This window comes from Equus quagga, chromosome 6 (assembly GCF_021613505.1).
Source record: "Equus quagga isolate Etosha38 chromosome 6, UCLA_HA_Equagga_1.0, whole genome shotgun sequence".
Taxonomy (NCBI): Eukaryota; Metazoa; Chordata; class Mammalia; order Perissodactyla; family Equidae; genus Equus; species Equus quagga.
In genome coordinates this window covers 8,718,971-8,734,880 of record NC_060272.1, presented here as the reverse complement: position 1 = coordinate 8,734,880, position 15,910 = coordinate 8,718,971, and the positions used below count along the sequence as shown (strand labels likewise).

The 15,910-nt window shown below is 37.1% G+C and overlaps 2 long non-coding RNA genes across 2 annotated transcripts; both read right to left on the bottom strand.

Annotated features, from left to right (window-relative positions):
* Nucleotides 1-1,314: 1,314 nt before the first annotated feature.
* Nucleotides 1,315-3,570, bottom strand: LOC124241369 (uncharacterized). The gene is made up of 3 exons (XR_006889186.1): nucleotides 3,516-3,570; nucleotides 2,498-2,583; nucleotides 1,315-1,816 (listed from the first exon to the last, which is right to left on the bottom strand). It is a non-coding gene; the product is annotated as an uncharacterized LOC124241369 (long non-coding RNA).
* A 1,625-nt stretch (nucleotides 3,571-5,195) lies between these two features.
* Nucleotides 5,196-6,369, bottom strand: LOC124241368 (uncharacterized). Its single transcript, XR_006889185.1, has 2 exons — nucleotides 6,232-6,369; nucleotides 5,196-5,339 (listed from the first exon to the last, which is right to left on the bottom strand). It is a non-coding gene; the product is annotated as an uncharacterized LOC124241368 (long non-coding RNA).
* Nucleotides 6,370-15,910: the final 9,541 nt, after the last annotated feature.

Genomic DNA, 15,910 nt, shown 5'->3' with positions numbered 1-15,910 from the left:
CTCTGGGTGCTGGGACATAACCCCATGTTACCTCTGGGTGCTGGGACTAAGACAGGATTTCGTTCTTATTCACATTTCTCTGTGTATCTATGCTTTCTAGTTTATCTTCATTGAGTATTATCCGATAACAATAAAAACATTTTATTGAAACTAACATATCTGAGAAAGGAAAACCAAAAATATTAGTCAACTTCTAGACAAATTATTATGGAATAATATGGAAACTGCTGTCTTATGCCAAGACATTATCAGTTCAAGAAGAAATATGTGGAAACCCCCATATTGATCATTCCTTATTCCAATATAACTCTGCTTTCAATTAAAATGAAGACACTACCCATCTTTTCACATTCGGTGAAAACTATGTTAAGGTAAAAAAAAAAAGACAGAGGTGTTTACTAATTTTTTTATTTACTGAAATATCACTGTTATGGACTGGATTGTGTCCCCCCAAATTCATCTGTTGAGGCCCTAACCCCAATGTGACTGTATTTGGAAAGAGAGCCTATAGGGAGGTAATTAAGGTTAAATTAGGTCACCAGCATGGGGCCCTAATGTGATAGAACTGGTGTCCTTATAAGTAAAAGATGAGATATGAGAGATCCCTCGCTCCCTCTCCGCATGCACAGATGAAAGGCTGTGTGAGGACATAGCGAGAAGGCAACTGTGTGCAAGCCAAGAAGAGAGGCGACACCAGAAACCAACGCTGGGGGTACTTTGATCCTGGACTTCCAGCCTCCAGAACTGAGAAAATTAACTTCTGTTGTTTAACTCACCCAGTGTGTGGTAGTCTGTTGTGGCAGCTCGAGATGACTAATACAGTCACTAATAAAATAGTTTCTCTCTTATGACTTAATGATTGACTAATCATTGTGATCAGCTCCAGAGTCATCTCAGGGTCCTCCTTCCCAATAACTTACTTTCATACTAGTTTCTAATTTGTTCAAGAAAATAGAAATAACTAATGTTACTGATTCCTTCCTATGTTAAATATTTTAACTCAATGCCCATAATCCTAAGAGGTACATACTATTATTGTCCCTGTTTTGCAGATGAGAAAACTGAAGCACAGAGAAGTTACCAGTTTGGATGAGGTTATACTGCACATAAGGAAAGGAGCTACATTTTAAGCCCTAGTAGTCTGACTAGAGGAGCTGTATTTTTCCTTTTGTTTTTTTAACCCAGAATGTTATATGTCCTCTTAAAGAGTAGAAATGATCAGAAAATACTATCAACTTCGCAGTGCAGCACTTTGAATGGGTTTATTTCTTGCTTCGCAGATAATGGATCATGATGAGGGGGGAGCAGGCGCCCTATCTACCCTGCAGCGTAGACACAGGTGTGTCCCTAATAGGCAGGAAAGTGAAATTACAATCACCAAATCCATGGAATCATAAGCACTTCAATGCTGGGAGGGTCTTTCCAGCACTTCTAAACAGCCTTCTCATTTTGCTCCTGGAAAAGCAGCTCCTGGAGATATGAAATGACACCCCCAGTGCCACCTATTTGCAAGTAGATCTGACTTCTGGATATCCAGCCTAGGGCTCTCTGCGGGACACCTCGTGCTCTTCCGATTTCCTTCTGAATTTATCCTTATAAGCCTTCCTAGGAGGAAGACTAGCTCTAATCATGCTGAGAGAGGAATGGTGCCTTGTTCAGATGCACTTGGCAAGCGCGCTGGTCTTCTGCTGAAGAGGGTGTCATGTAGGTGGTGGAACAGCATTGCCTCCTCACGCTATGGTCAGGCTCCTCCTCTGGCTCCCAGGATATACTTTGTGTCTGGACAAGAGCTACACAAGGTGTCTTATGACAAATCCTGGTAAGATCAAATACAAAACCCTTGAAATATAAAAACTTCTGTTGGAAATTATGCACACACCTAAGATTACTTACTGTGAACATAGTAGATTCATCAGTATCAGATTTCCTTATGATAGGGAAATCTAGTAAGATCGATAACTAAAAGCTCATTACTGTTCTTTTTTTAATAAAAAGAACATCTCCTCCAAGTGTCAAAACAAAACAGCATCTTCCATATTTGTCAAAATAAAAGAAATAGGACGGTGGGTGTAAATTCATATTATCATGTTGGATATTTTCAAACGTAAACTCATGTATTAAGTAATCACTGCAAGTCAATGAAGCTATGATAACAGACCTCAGTTTCCATAACAATATTTTTGCTCACAGCACTGAAGGAGTCTTCCTGCACATTTTAATGAAGTATTTGAAAGAGTTGTGGGCATCTAAGCAGAAATCCCACATTTTTCTACCCTGACACGCACTGTTTATTTTTAATAAAACTCTCGGTATGACAACAGGCAAGGTTAACTGGATAGTTTCCTATGTATGGGACAATCAGCACCACGGTGAAGATGAGGACTGTTTTCTTTCATCTTTAGCACTGATGCAACAGGTTAGCAAAATGCTTCCGCCCCAGCTCTGTTAGGTGTTCTGAGATCAAAAGCGCACAAGAAAACAAATCTCAGATACTCACATGGAGCATGTTATTTGCCACTTCAGTGAGACTTGCAATCACTCACATTTCACGCTTCTGCTTTAAAATTCTGTTGCTCCTTTTCGCTAAAAAAAGATTCGGAAATCCTGTAGTTCCTTATCGTACATGTGGCTGAAATGTCTACTAACTATGGGGAGAAACACTCAAAGACCTCAGCATAACGACGAACATGTGGTTAAGTATCATTAATTTTAATTTATGGCTGAGGGCCTCTGTTTACAAGACAACCAAAAACCAATTCGAAAACAAAAAAGGAGAATTGTTGATGTGGCTGTTATTAAAAACGACTAACCATCAATATGTCTTGATTAAATGCACGAGTTCTTTTTTTTTTCTGTTTTGCTTACTGTATATCCAAACAAACCCATACTAAGGTGGTAAAACTGGTCAGACAAATGTCCCCCCCCCCCCCCCCCCCCGCCACCGCCAAGTTCTCAGAAGTGCCTGCTTAGCTCTTGGCTAGAGCATATTAACAGCTCTACCTGGCATGTGGATTGGCCAACCCAAATGGGGTCACTCCAGAGTTGGTCCTGGCCAGATCACTCTGAATACCGTTGCTTTCTGTGAAACCATCATTAGCCAAATACTGATTACCCTACATCTTCAACAGTCCATTAACTTCATGGCTCAGATGGGCAATCAACCACTAAACCAACCATTTTGAGGGTATGTCTGTGCTCATGTCCCAAACCAAAGCATTTAATCTCTGGTGTGGGGGCAGAGATGGCTAATACAATAAAGAGTGAAAATGAGAGAAAAAGAGAGTGAGAAGAACATCTTGATTACAATCTGCTGTTCAGTTACATTCATACAGACACACCTAAATTTATATCAGAAATATACCATATCCAATGAAATTAAATTTTATAAGCAATAATTTAATACCTATTGACCTATATAAAGTGATTTTTTAGCAATTGTATCAGTTTCTTGTGTTTGACCTTCATCTCCCAAATCATTTTCAATCATTTATCTATGTCGCTTATTAAACACTTACTCTGTGCCAGGCTCTGTTCTATGTCCTGGGGATTCAGAGATGCAGAAACATGTTCTTGCTGTCATGAAGCTTCCATTCAGTTGGCAAAAATGTAGAATAAATAAACACATTCATATTGTGTCAGGGGGTGAAAGTGCTTTGAAGCAAAGCATAATGCAGGGTAAAAGGATAGGTAGTAATCCAACAGAGCATAGAGGCCCAATGCTATTTAGGACAGGGCACTCAAGAAAGGCCTCTTGGATAAATGATTTTTGAACAGAGAACTGAGCAAAGGAGAGAGAGAGAGAGACTTGATATCTGAAAGAAGAGATTTTCTTCCAGAGAAAACAGTACGCATAAAGGCCATTAACCACTCCCTATATAAGAGAAATGACATATTTTTAAGAGGAGGTGGAGACTGAAGCCTAATTTGTGGGCAGACATAATTAGAACTCTAAGACCCACCAGGGGATCCTATAGACCATGCTCAGTAAAGACAGCATCAAAAAGGATTTAATTGAATTTGAGACATAATACAAGTATTCATAAGGGGTAAAATGGTGCCAACTTGAGGATGGGATCCAAATTCAGAATAACGAATAATTAAAAATGGGACCAGAAACAAAATTAATTTCAAGGAACAAATTAATAAGGAATGTGAATAACAATTTAAGTAATTTCATGAAGTTTATTCAATCGTCATAACAACTCATGAGGTTGACATTTGCTATTTCACTCTCATTCAAGAAATCATGAAAATGAGAACAGGAAAAAAATCACACCAGTCAAAAATTGCCAAGGTGTGTTAGAATAGAGATGACAACAATTCTTTCTAGTCCTCCCACTGAGTTGTGTATCTAACTGACCTTAATGACTTGCGTGTCCAATGGAATCCACCAGAAGTAACTTTCTGGGGCTTCCAGGACTAGTCATAAGCAGGTTTGCATCTACTGTCTTGGAAACACTCACTGGCTCTCCTGAGCTGGCATGTAGAAATACCATTAACCTGATACTGCCATGCTGGAAAAGCCACATGTGGGTGTGGTGGTTACCAGTCCCAGATGAGCCCAAACTTCTAGCATCCCTGTCAAGGTCCAGACATGTAAGAAAGCCATCTTACACCCTCCAGAAAGCCTATCCACCAGCTATATGTCTCTGAGCAGCCTCTCCATAAACACACACAGATAGAAAAGGCACCCAGCTGAGTCTCGCCCAATTCCTGACCTACAAAATTAAGGAATACGATACAATGATTGTTGTTTAAAACCACTGTGTTTGGGGGATAGTTTGTTAACCAACAATAGATATCTAGTTCACCAGTTATTGTGATAATTGGACTCAAACTCTGTTCTTTAAACTCTAAATATTGGTCCTTTATCACGTTTCCAATACAGAAACACCAAATCCAGAATAAAACACATAACCATATAACTAAAAATGCTTGTAAATCACTGCAAATGAGTTAATCACAAGTCAAGAAAATAATCTTAATAGAAATCATGAAATAGGGATATCTAAATAACAATATAGTATATCTACGTAGACTAAAATACTAGGCCAAAGATGAGAGGATTGGAGAGTAAGAAATTTGTTTATATTAACTGTGGGAGAAAGGTATTCCAATCTTAGGGAGTGACTCTAAGGAAGTTTCTCAATACTAGGGTGAGTCATAAATTGAATTTTCTATAACTTGCTGTAAAGTCCTTTAAAGATCATTTATTTCACCGGCAGCTCTGTAATACTGAGGTTGGTTTTCAAGGGCGACTGATACCAGGAATCAGGGTCTTACTCTTCAGAATTCCTTGAATGCGATTTTTGTGGATCAGTCTGCTTGGACTCAAGTAACTGGAAGATATGAAAAAAATAAATTACATAAACATCTTGGAAGTCATAAAATCAAAGCACAGGACTCCGGAGAAACACAGGGTTAACTGCACAGGGTAATGACCATACTGCATTACAGAGCCAAATTATTTGGCCAATAATTTATTTAACAGCAAATAAATAATTTTTAATTTAAATAAGTCTTAGTCACTAAAAGGTCAAAGACGAGAGTTGGTGTTTCAGAGTGTGAAAAGTCTGGTCTAGTTGTTTGTTTTTGCTTTTTAATTGGGTTGACATCACAGACTGACTACTTCCAGAAGACCATCTCCATAACGTCAGAGGCACAGAGAGAACCTGATGATAGTTCAGAGGAGACCCACAAATAGCTTTAACACATTTAAGAATTGTAAAGTAAGACCTAACCCGGTGGGAAAGGTAGTTCTCACTCTTAATAAATAAGCAAAGAAATTAGAAGTACAGCTAGGCTTAAAGAAAAAGTTATCCATGATTCTGTAATGCTATACTGTTTCTCCTCTGCCCAGGACAAAATCCAGAATGCAGTTTCCTGAAGTCTCTCTGTGGGGGTAGATCTCTGCCCTGTAGCTGTAATTCACTGGTGAGAGGCCCCTTCACAGTCCTGCAGTCCAAATACCAGGGAGATCTTCAGGAGGCAAACCCTGTAGGTTATTGAAGCACCACCCTCTTCATATCATCCCATCCTATTTTGGATCACACCCTTGGCAAGGCAAGTCGAAGACTTACCAGGCAATGAGAATGCACTAGGGCACTATCTGCAGCAAGATAATTAGGTGGAGTACCTTCACAGGAAGACACCAGCTCCCACCCACCATCAGCTGGCTGTTGTTGAGAGTTGTTTCTATGATAGCAGCTGTAGATTTACAGGCATACTTACATTATTTCCCTCACGTGGCCCCCATTATCTTGCTGGTACTTCTCTAGTGCCAATCAAGTGGCCCCTCTGGGCTATGGCTTTGAGAGCCTTCCTGTCTTGGTATTTACAACTAGTGACAACCAGGAAACAGCCTTGGCTGCACTTCCCATCCTCCCACCCTTCTGCTCTCAGTGTTCCTGCCCACTCAGTAGTTTCTGTCCCTAGCCTTTCATTGGCTTTAGTTTTCATCCCTGTCCAACCCTTTGTCCCTTCAGGCATGACCACCCCTTGCTGTGCTGTCCAAGAAAAAATTAACTGCTGGATAAATCATTTATATTGAGCCGAGAGTGTGTTAAATAGTTTCAAAATGCACTTGTGGATTTTTCTTATTGTTTAAGCCAGTTTTTGTAGGGAGAACCAAAGTTACAATGACTTTCAGCTTTTATCTTTGGTATTTAAAAATCTTAGTTTTCAGAAATTATGGTTCTTTCATTGAATTTTCATACCGTCAATTGCATTTGATCTATTCTATCAAAATGACATTTCCAAATTTTGGCTAATGATGTCATTGCCAAGATTGTTACTCCTAACTTTTCTTTGTGTATGTTCACTGATGTCCAGTTGGCCAAAAAATCCTGCCCATGCTCTCTTGCCCTTTATCTCCAATTTCAAGATCTCAAGTCATCTTTCATAAAGCCAGCTGAAATTGACGTCTTCTTACCTCTCCCTGTTGCAATCAACTCTTTCACTATCAGCAGAATATATTTATAAATCCAAATGGAATTTGTCACTTCTCTAACTAATGTTGGCTGCCCCCACCCTCCCTTCAGCTCAAAAGGAAAGCCTAGATTTTTGGCATACAGGTGGAAAACCTTCACGGTCTGCTACCAACCACGCTCTGTGCTTATCCTTGGCCATTCTCTCCCAAAACACTTAGACTCCAACCACACCAAATTTCTTCCCTTTTCCAAATCAAAATATGTCAAACTCTAATAAACTTCCAAGCCTTTGCTCAAGCTATTTCTTTGCTTAGAAAGAATTTCAAGACCCCAATTCAAAAGTCCTATTTTCCCTGAAGCTTTGTTTAGCTATTTGTAGCTCTCTCTCCTGTTCCTATAGCACTTTATCCACACACCTCAGAGCATTCATCACCAGGTGCTGAAATTACTTCATTGTGTGTCTCTTGTCATCACATGATTACAAGCATTTTAGCAATAGGTAGCAGTCTTAACAGTGTAACGTAGACAGCATCATAATGTAGGGACTCAATAAATATATGGTGATAGTGTCTATTTTTAAAAGTTTGTTACGTTCAGTTCTATATGGATCTTATTTCTTTTAAGCAATATAACAAGCCTCGTGGAATAGGTTGTCAATGCTGTTTGTACTCAATGAAGCTGAGCCATGGCATCTTTATTTTCTTTAATCTCCTATGAATAATACAGGACTTAAAATATATTTGGGGTTAACCCCATTTTTAAAGTGAATGAATTAATAAGTTTTTCATATTAGTATCCAAATTAGATATTGAATTTTAAAATGACAATATGAAAAACTGATTTCCCCATTAAATATATGCTTCCAAAAGAACTTTGAGAACGTTTATCCTCCTAAGAAATTCTAGGTAAACTCATGAATGTTTTCAGAAACAAATGATAAAGCAAAGTGACTTCAATTTTCTCTGCTTCGAGTGTAAGCTAATGAAAATTATTTTCAAGTGAATTTTTCAGAGAATTTCATGCTGAAATTACTTATCTCTTGAAACTTAATCCAATTATGTTGAAACAAATGATTACAATTTTACTTACCTGCTATGAAACCATGCAGTAAAAACTATTTTATGATTGTTGAGTATAAAATGTATTTTCTAAGTAGCACATGGATATACAAAATATTCCCAAAGGTTAACATGTTTTTAAATCTACATAATAATTGGAAAAAAATTAAGGTTGCAAAAATACCAAGGGCATATAATAGTTTAGTTCCACCAGAAAATTTTTGATATCGGCAACAGCAAAAACTGTTAATTTCTTATCTTAATGCGTATTTGAGGGTGAGTACTGAATTATTCAGACTGTGCATTTTAGTGACTTCCATCAAAGACCCTTTAACACAATATGCTTGATGATAGCATTATCTGCTTATCAATTTGAAACCTGGATACAGATTGCCTTGTTTACAATTTATTTAAGAAAATAATCCTTCAAGAAAAGGAACATATTTCAGAAAATTCTTTCAATTTCCCTAGTCTTTACTGCAGCCCACCTACAGACGTTGCAACAAAGTCAACTTGGCATGCACACTCCATTAGGAGAAAAAATATTCTTCCTGACGTTTACAGGTTTACTTTTTAAGGAGAAATTATAAAACCATCCAAATATGTAGAAATCCATTAAAGGCAATGGTGTGCCAGAGGCAGAACTCAGTTTTATAGGATTGCATGTCATTGCTCCAACGCTCTCACCACGTAAACCTTATTTCCAATTAGACTGAGTACCACAAGAATCAGGGAACGCATAAACATCCTGAACACGTACTGAATATGCCACTTCGAATTTGCCACCAGCCTATTACAATATATCCATCAAATATTCCAAGGAAGTAAGCCAGGCTGCACCGCAGAGACATTTAATAAGGTTTCACTCAAACATCAAGTGCTTTAAAAACATCGCACACCCCTAATGCGGTAGATAAACTTTTTATCTTTCTACTTTTGATGGCATATAATTTTCAGCCTTTGATCTAATATAATTTAAGGTGTGTCAAGATGGATTTTGGCAGAGCAGGCTAGTGAAAAGAAAGGTTTAGCACTGTGGTTCCTGGAGATGCACATCCCAGACACGGGCTTTGGCGAGCATAGGGATCATACAGCCAGCTTGACTACAGGAAATAAAAGAGGTGCTATTTAAAGGAAAGAACTTGGGTTAGAATGGAATTGCCGCTGTAAAAGATGTTCAACTCACATCGCCATATGGGTTTTTTGGAACAATTCCCATGTATATTAGCTATGTTCTTGGCACTCAGAGCCGCGTTTGGATCTGTGACACGCTTTTGCTGCTTTGAAGCTCTCTAAAGGTAATGTCACATTGCCACACCTTCACAGTAAAAATCGTTGACAATTTCAAAATAAGATCTGTATAAAAAAGCTCAAGTAATTCATCTTGTTCCTTGATGTCTGTGTCTATAAATACACCATCTAATACAGTTAAAAATTACTCTGTAATTTGAGATGGATGAATTCCCCTAATTTACATGGACAATGAGAGAAAAAGATTTCTTTTTATTTGGGGAATTTACATAAAATAAATACAATATGTGTCAAATTTCAGTTCATTTGAAAAACATACTGCTATATCAGAGAGTGTTCCCATTCAACCACATACAAATCATTCTGAAGTGAGTTTACTGTTGTCGTACACGCCAAAAACCTTCAAAGTCAACATGCATCATTCGTTCACTCATTCTTTCATTCTTTTATTCACTAATTCATTCAACCAATATTTATTGAGCATATACCATGTACCAGGCACTGTGTTTAGTTCGGGGAATTCATGTCAAGTTTTATTCAAACAATTATATGCAATTTTTCTCTGTTGGATTCTGTTATTGCCACTTTTCATAGAGCCCCAAATGTATAGAATTTTTAAAAAGTAGAATATGGAGGTATTAAATAACATAACTAAAAGGCTGGATTTTGTAGAAAGATCTGGATTTAAATTCTCACTCCCTTGATCAATATTTCGATGGCCTGGAGAAGGTAATTAAGTTCTCAGAACGTTAATGTGATCACCTTTAAGATGGGGATACTTCTTTGCAATACTCTCCAATATGTGTAGTTTATAACTATGGAGGTATTTTTACTTTATCTTTTCAACTGAAAAAATAGTATCATACCAATTTTTAAAAATTGTATTTATTTTGTGAATACTAATACATGTGAGGCCAGATTTAAAGGGTGCAAGGGGCTAGAAAAGGTATCAATTCTCTCTCTTGGCATCTATTCCTGAGCACCTGTTTTCTCTTCATATGGACAATTGTTTTCCTGAGTATCTCTCCAGAGATGATCACAAAATTTTACACATACGTCTGTGTGTACATGCATACACACACATTTTTCCCACACAAATGCAATGTGTGCACTAAAATGATATCTGGAAGATAACTCCATATGGATATATAAGCGCTACCTTATTCTTTTTAAGGGATGCCTAATATTTCATTGACCAGATGTGTCATTATTACCATCCAGTCACCTGTATTTACATGAGGCTATTTCTGTTCTTTTAGTAATACAAATAAGGTTGCAGTAATTACTCCTGCTTCTGTTCACTTTCACACAGGTGGGGGTGTATTTGTAGACTACGTACTCAATAGTCGAATCAGTAGGTAAAGAGTACATACATTTTACATTCTGAAGGATAACGTCCATTAGTCCTGCAGAGAGATCAAGAATATTTGTACTCAGGTGTGAGGGGCTGTTTTCCCACATCCTTGGCACAGGTGTATCACTAGAAACTTCACTTTTTGCCCGTCTTCTAGGTGAACACTGCTGTCTCGATTTGCTCACCTCTCTCGAGGTGAGCAAGCTTGAGGACGCTTTCGCATATTTGAAATATTTTTCTGGAAACTTTTTGTTCATATCCTTTGCCTATGATTCTAATGAATTGTTTTCCTTTTACTATATTTTTAGAATCACTTTATCAAAGTATTAAGGAAATTAGGAATTTGTTTAACATATGTCTCAAATAGTCCCAGTTTGTCAGCTTGTTTTAAGATTTCATATTTTTTTCACTATGGACACTTTTAATTTTGTGCAGTCATATATATCAACCTTTCCTCTTATGATTTTTTTTTTTTTAAAGATTGACACCTGAGCTAACAATTGTGGCCAATCTTGTTTTTTTCCTTTCTGCTTTTTCTCCCCAAATCCCCCCAGTACATAGTTGTATATTTTAGTTGTGGGTCCTTCTAGTTGTGGCATGTGGGATGCCACCTCAGCATGGCCTGACGAGCGGTGCCATGTCCACGCCCAGGATCCCAACCAGCGAAACCTTGGGCTGCCACAGTGGAGTGCACAAACTTAACCACTCGGCCACGGGGCTGGCCCCTCCTCTTATGATTTTTGTGTTTTATCTTGTACTCAGAATGGCTTTCCTCATTGTGTGATCATTAAAAAGAAAACAAAAACAGCAACTCCCATGTTTTCCTCTAGAACTTTTGTTTATATTGATACTTTGATTTCAAGGAATGTATAACGTATTAGATATAAGGTATGAAGTAGAATTCAATGTTCATTTTCTTTTCAGAGGCTACACAGTTTTCCTTTTACCATTTGTTAAATAATCATTTTTCCTACTGTATGAAAAGCCACATTTAGCTTGTAACAAATTACTCTATGTATTTGAGTACATATCTGGATTTTTTATGTGGATCTCTTCATTTTTTCATGCATGCACTTGAACCTCGTTGTTTTACTTATTATAGCCTTATAGAATGCAATGACATCTAATAAGGCTGCTTCACTCATTACTGTTTCTGTATTTGCCACAGTTTGGGGGGGGACTTACTCTCCTTTTTTCTTTTCTTTTAACATCTTTGAGAAAATCTTTGTTTATTCTTAGAAAATGGATACAGATCCATTTGCATTTTCTACCAACACAACTATGTCCTTTGTGAAGAAGGACAATTTTCTTTCTTTCTTCCCATACCTTACACCTTTTCTTTTTCTCACCTTATTACACTAGCTAGCACATTACAACATTGAATATGAGTGGGGAAAGCAGACACCTCCCCTTTGCTTGAACTCAAAGAAAGCTTTCACTGTTTTGCAGTTATGATGCTTGCTGAAGACTTTTTTGGTAGATATTCTCTATCTACAGAATAGAAATTCTCTTCTATTTTTTGTTTGTTGAAAGGCTTTTAAAAAATCATAAGTGGATAGTAAATTTTATAGAATTTTTTTCTGCATTTGCTAAAGCAAGTGTAATTTCCATCTGTACTATGTTAATGTGGTGAACTACGTTGATTAAATTTATAATGTTACAGTTACATTGCATTCCTGGGATAAACCAAAGTCGATAAGGCATATAATCCTTTTTACGATGTATGATTGATTTGATTTACTAATTTTTGCTTTATAATTTTTGCATACGAGGTTATGACTAGGACTAGCATGTAATTTTCCTTTCTTCCATTGTCTCCTTAAAAGTTGGAACCAGGTTATGCTAGCCTCATGAGTGAGGTTAGTTCTGTATTTATTAGTGTGTGTGTGAAATGGAAACTATATATATATAATGCTTTTGTGTACGTTTTCCTAGAAGCCATAAGCGAATGATTCTTTTTTCACAGAAGATTTTTGACTACCAATTCAATTTTTGACACCAATGTACGGTTTTCCAATATATCTTGAGTAAAATACATTTAGGAATTCATCGCTTTAAATTTTCATGTTTGTTGGCATAAGGTTTTTATGAAATTCTCTATTTTCTTTTCAGAGTGTGCAACATTTATGTCCCAACTCCTTACAAATATTTGTGCATCTCTCACTCTTCTCTCTCTTTATTCTAACTCTCCCTTCTTTTGCCAATTTTCTAAGTCTTTTCAAAGAACCAATCTTTTGTTTTATCGATCTTTTCACTTTTTATTTTCAATTTAATTGAATTTTGCTTTTATGTCTAGTATTGCTTCTTTCTGAGTCTTTTCATTGATTTCGCTCTTATTTATAATTTCTTAAAATGGATGTTATGATGCATTTGTTACGCGCCAAGTTGATTCAGCTGAATTCCAGTACCCAGAATTCCATTTTCGTACATTTCCAGTCAGGGTGGAGATTCCCCCAGGGAGACTCATGGGGAGAATTGGGGCAAGGAGGGAGCAGCACACACCCCCTGGTTATTCGATCAAATGCTAATCTAGGTGCTGCTGTGGAGGTATTTGCAGATAGGACTGAAGTCCCAAATCAGTTGATTTTGAGTGGATCAAATGGAATAGTACCCTTCCTCAGGCTGACTTAATTAGGTAGAAACTCTTTAAGAAGAAACACCAAGTCTTGCTGGCCGGCCCTGTGGCCGAGTGGTTAAAGTTCCACGCCCTCCACTTTGTTGTCCCAGGTTTGCAGGTTTGGATCCTGGGTGCAGACCTTCTCCACTCATCAGCCATGCTGTGGAGGCTTCCCACACGTAAAAAATAGGGGAAGATGGCACAGATGTTGGCTCAGGGCTAATCTTCCTCAAGCAAAAGAAAGAGAAAGATTGGCAATGGACGTTAGCTCAGAGTGAATCGTCCTCACCAAAAAAAAAAAAAAAAAAAAAAGGAGAAGAAGAAACACCAAGTCTTTCCTGAGGATCAGATACTCCAAGTAGCAGCTGGGCCTGCAGTTACTTCTTTTCTACTTTTCTCTTTCCTTCCTGGTTTCCTACCTGTGGATATCAAGCTTTATTTCAGCTCATGCTTCTGGGATTCCAGCCTGCTCATGACAGTCTCCTCTTATCCCAGTCTTGCCTCTCTGATTGAATAATATGGTCTCGTTCAAGAATATTTCCTCAGCTTGTTTGGAAATTCCATGCTGTCTGTCTATTCTATATTTAGAAATTTTACCACATATACTTAATTTATCTAAGTATGTAATGAATTGATATCTCTATATTCCTCCTGAATAATATAATGGCATCACAACACTTTTCTCTTATTTCTACCTCTCATTTGAATAATATGCTGTAGCAGAAAATGTTTTAACCCTACATTTGGTCCATTACTTACTCCATGAAATAAGTTTGATTTTACAATAAAAGCCTATTTAGATTTATCTGCATATTTACCCAATGTTTTTTGGTTTTTTCTGCTTCCATCTCAGACCTACCACCAGGGCTAACTTACAGTCTGCTTGAAGTTCATAGCATGAAATTATTTTTAAGGAGGTCCTACTAGTAACAAATCTTTTCACTGCTTTTCTGCTGAATGGTGTCTAGTTTTTGTTCTAATACTTGAAAGAAATTTCCACTTAGTATAGCATTCTAGAGTTCACAGTTATTTTATTCAGCTCATGGAGATATCATTCCACTTTTAGCTTATATTACTGCTGTTGAAAAATTAATTACTTATTTAAATTTTTTCCTTTCAAATTAATTTCTTTTAATCTCTTTATTTTTTCTAGTTACATTTAAATTTTTCACTCAATTTTGGTATTCTGCAGTTTCACCCTGATATGTCTATATCTAAATTTCTTTGCATTTATATACTTGGAATTCATCGCAATTCTTGAATCTGAGTATTGGTATCTTTCATCACTTCTTAAAAATTCTCAGTGATTACTTCCTCAAATATTATCTTAACCCATTCTGTCTTTTCCTTCAAGGACTCTGATCCAACATGCATTATAACATCTCACTCTGCCTCCCATGTCTCTTAATTTCTCTGCTGTAGTCTATGTAATTTCTTCTGACCTCTTCTAACTCACTAATTTTATCTTCATCTATTTCTAATGTACCTATTTCACCTATTGACTTTTTCGTTTTAGTTACTCATATTTCATTTATATAAGTTCCCTTTGATCTTTTTCAAATTTTTTAGGTCACTCATAGAGTTGCCTATTTCCTTGCATATACTTACCTTTTCCCCTTTAAATATAGTAAACGTTGTTTTCTAGTCTGTGTCTGATAATTCCAGTATTTACAGACTTTGTGGGCTGTTTTTGCTGGTTCCCATTCACAGAGAATTCTCCACCTGTACTTGGTCAACTGCACATCATGTTTAGAAACTGATTTGAAAATGTGAAGACTCCAATGAAGGTGCCTTGCTCCAGAGATTAATTGACTTTGCCTCTGTCACACTCAGGTTGGGGGCATTACCAACTGGAGACCACCTTAAACAAGTTCATAGTTTGGGTGTCCCTGGACTACCCAGGCAATGTGTATCTGAGTTGCAAGTTCCTAGTTCACTTCTGATTCAGACTTACCTGGGAGGAGAGCCCTAAGTTTTCTGCTTAATTTGGGTGAGATTTTCTATAGGGCCTCCAACTCTTGAGGGCTTTTGACTTTAATTTTTTGTCCCTTTGTCCCAATAAGTCACTCATTGCAGAAATTTAGATTTTTCTGAATAGGGGACTACCACCATGGCAATACCAGTTTCAGCTTTCCTTCAGTTTCAGCCTAGCAGTTCCTTCAAGACTTTCTACTCTAAACTCTTCCCATTCTTCCACTGTCATAACACAAAAACTTCTGAAAATATAAATAAAGAGAAACAGATTGACAGGTGGTGTGTGGAGGGAAAAGGGAGATAAGTCTGGACTAACAATGTCCGTGTTCTAACCAAGCCACCCAAAATGCCTAATCGTGCCTGTCAGAGACAGAAAGAGAGCATGGAAAATAAAAATGGTTGATTTGATAGGGCAATGGAAGTAAACATGAATTCTATCCTTCTGATTATTTTCTCAATTAAATTTGGATAGTTTTAGTTTGGACTTTGATATCTTTCTGATTTTTATTATAATTCCTCCATTTTCTGTTCCATCACTCCCATACCTCTAAAATTTTATTATAATTAGTAGAGAAAGGAATAATGTTTTTCTCTCTCTCATGTATCTCCTTTACACTCCCTTAAGTGGATGAAACAAATACATAAGCCAAGAATGTCTACCATTATACCCATTCTGTTATAAACATCATTGATCAGGAATTATGTTTAGTTTCTTCACTACTTTATC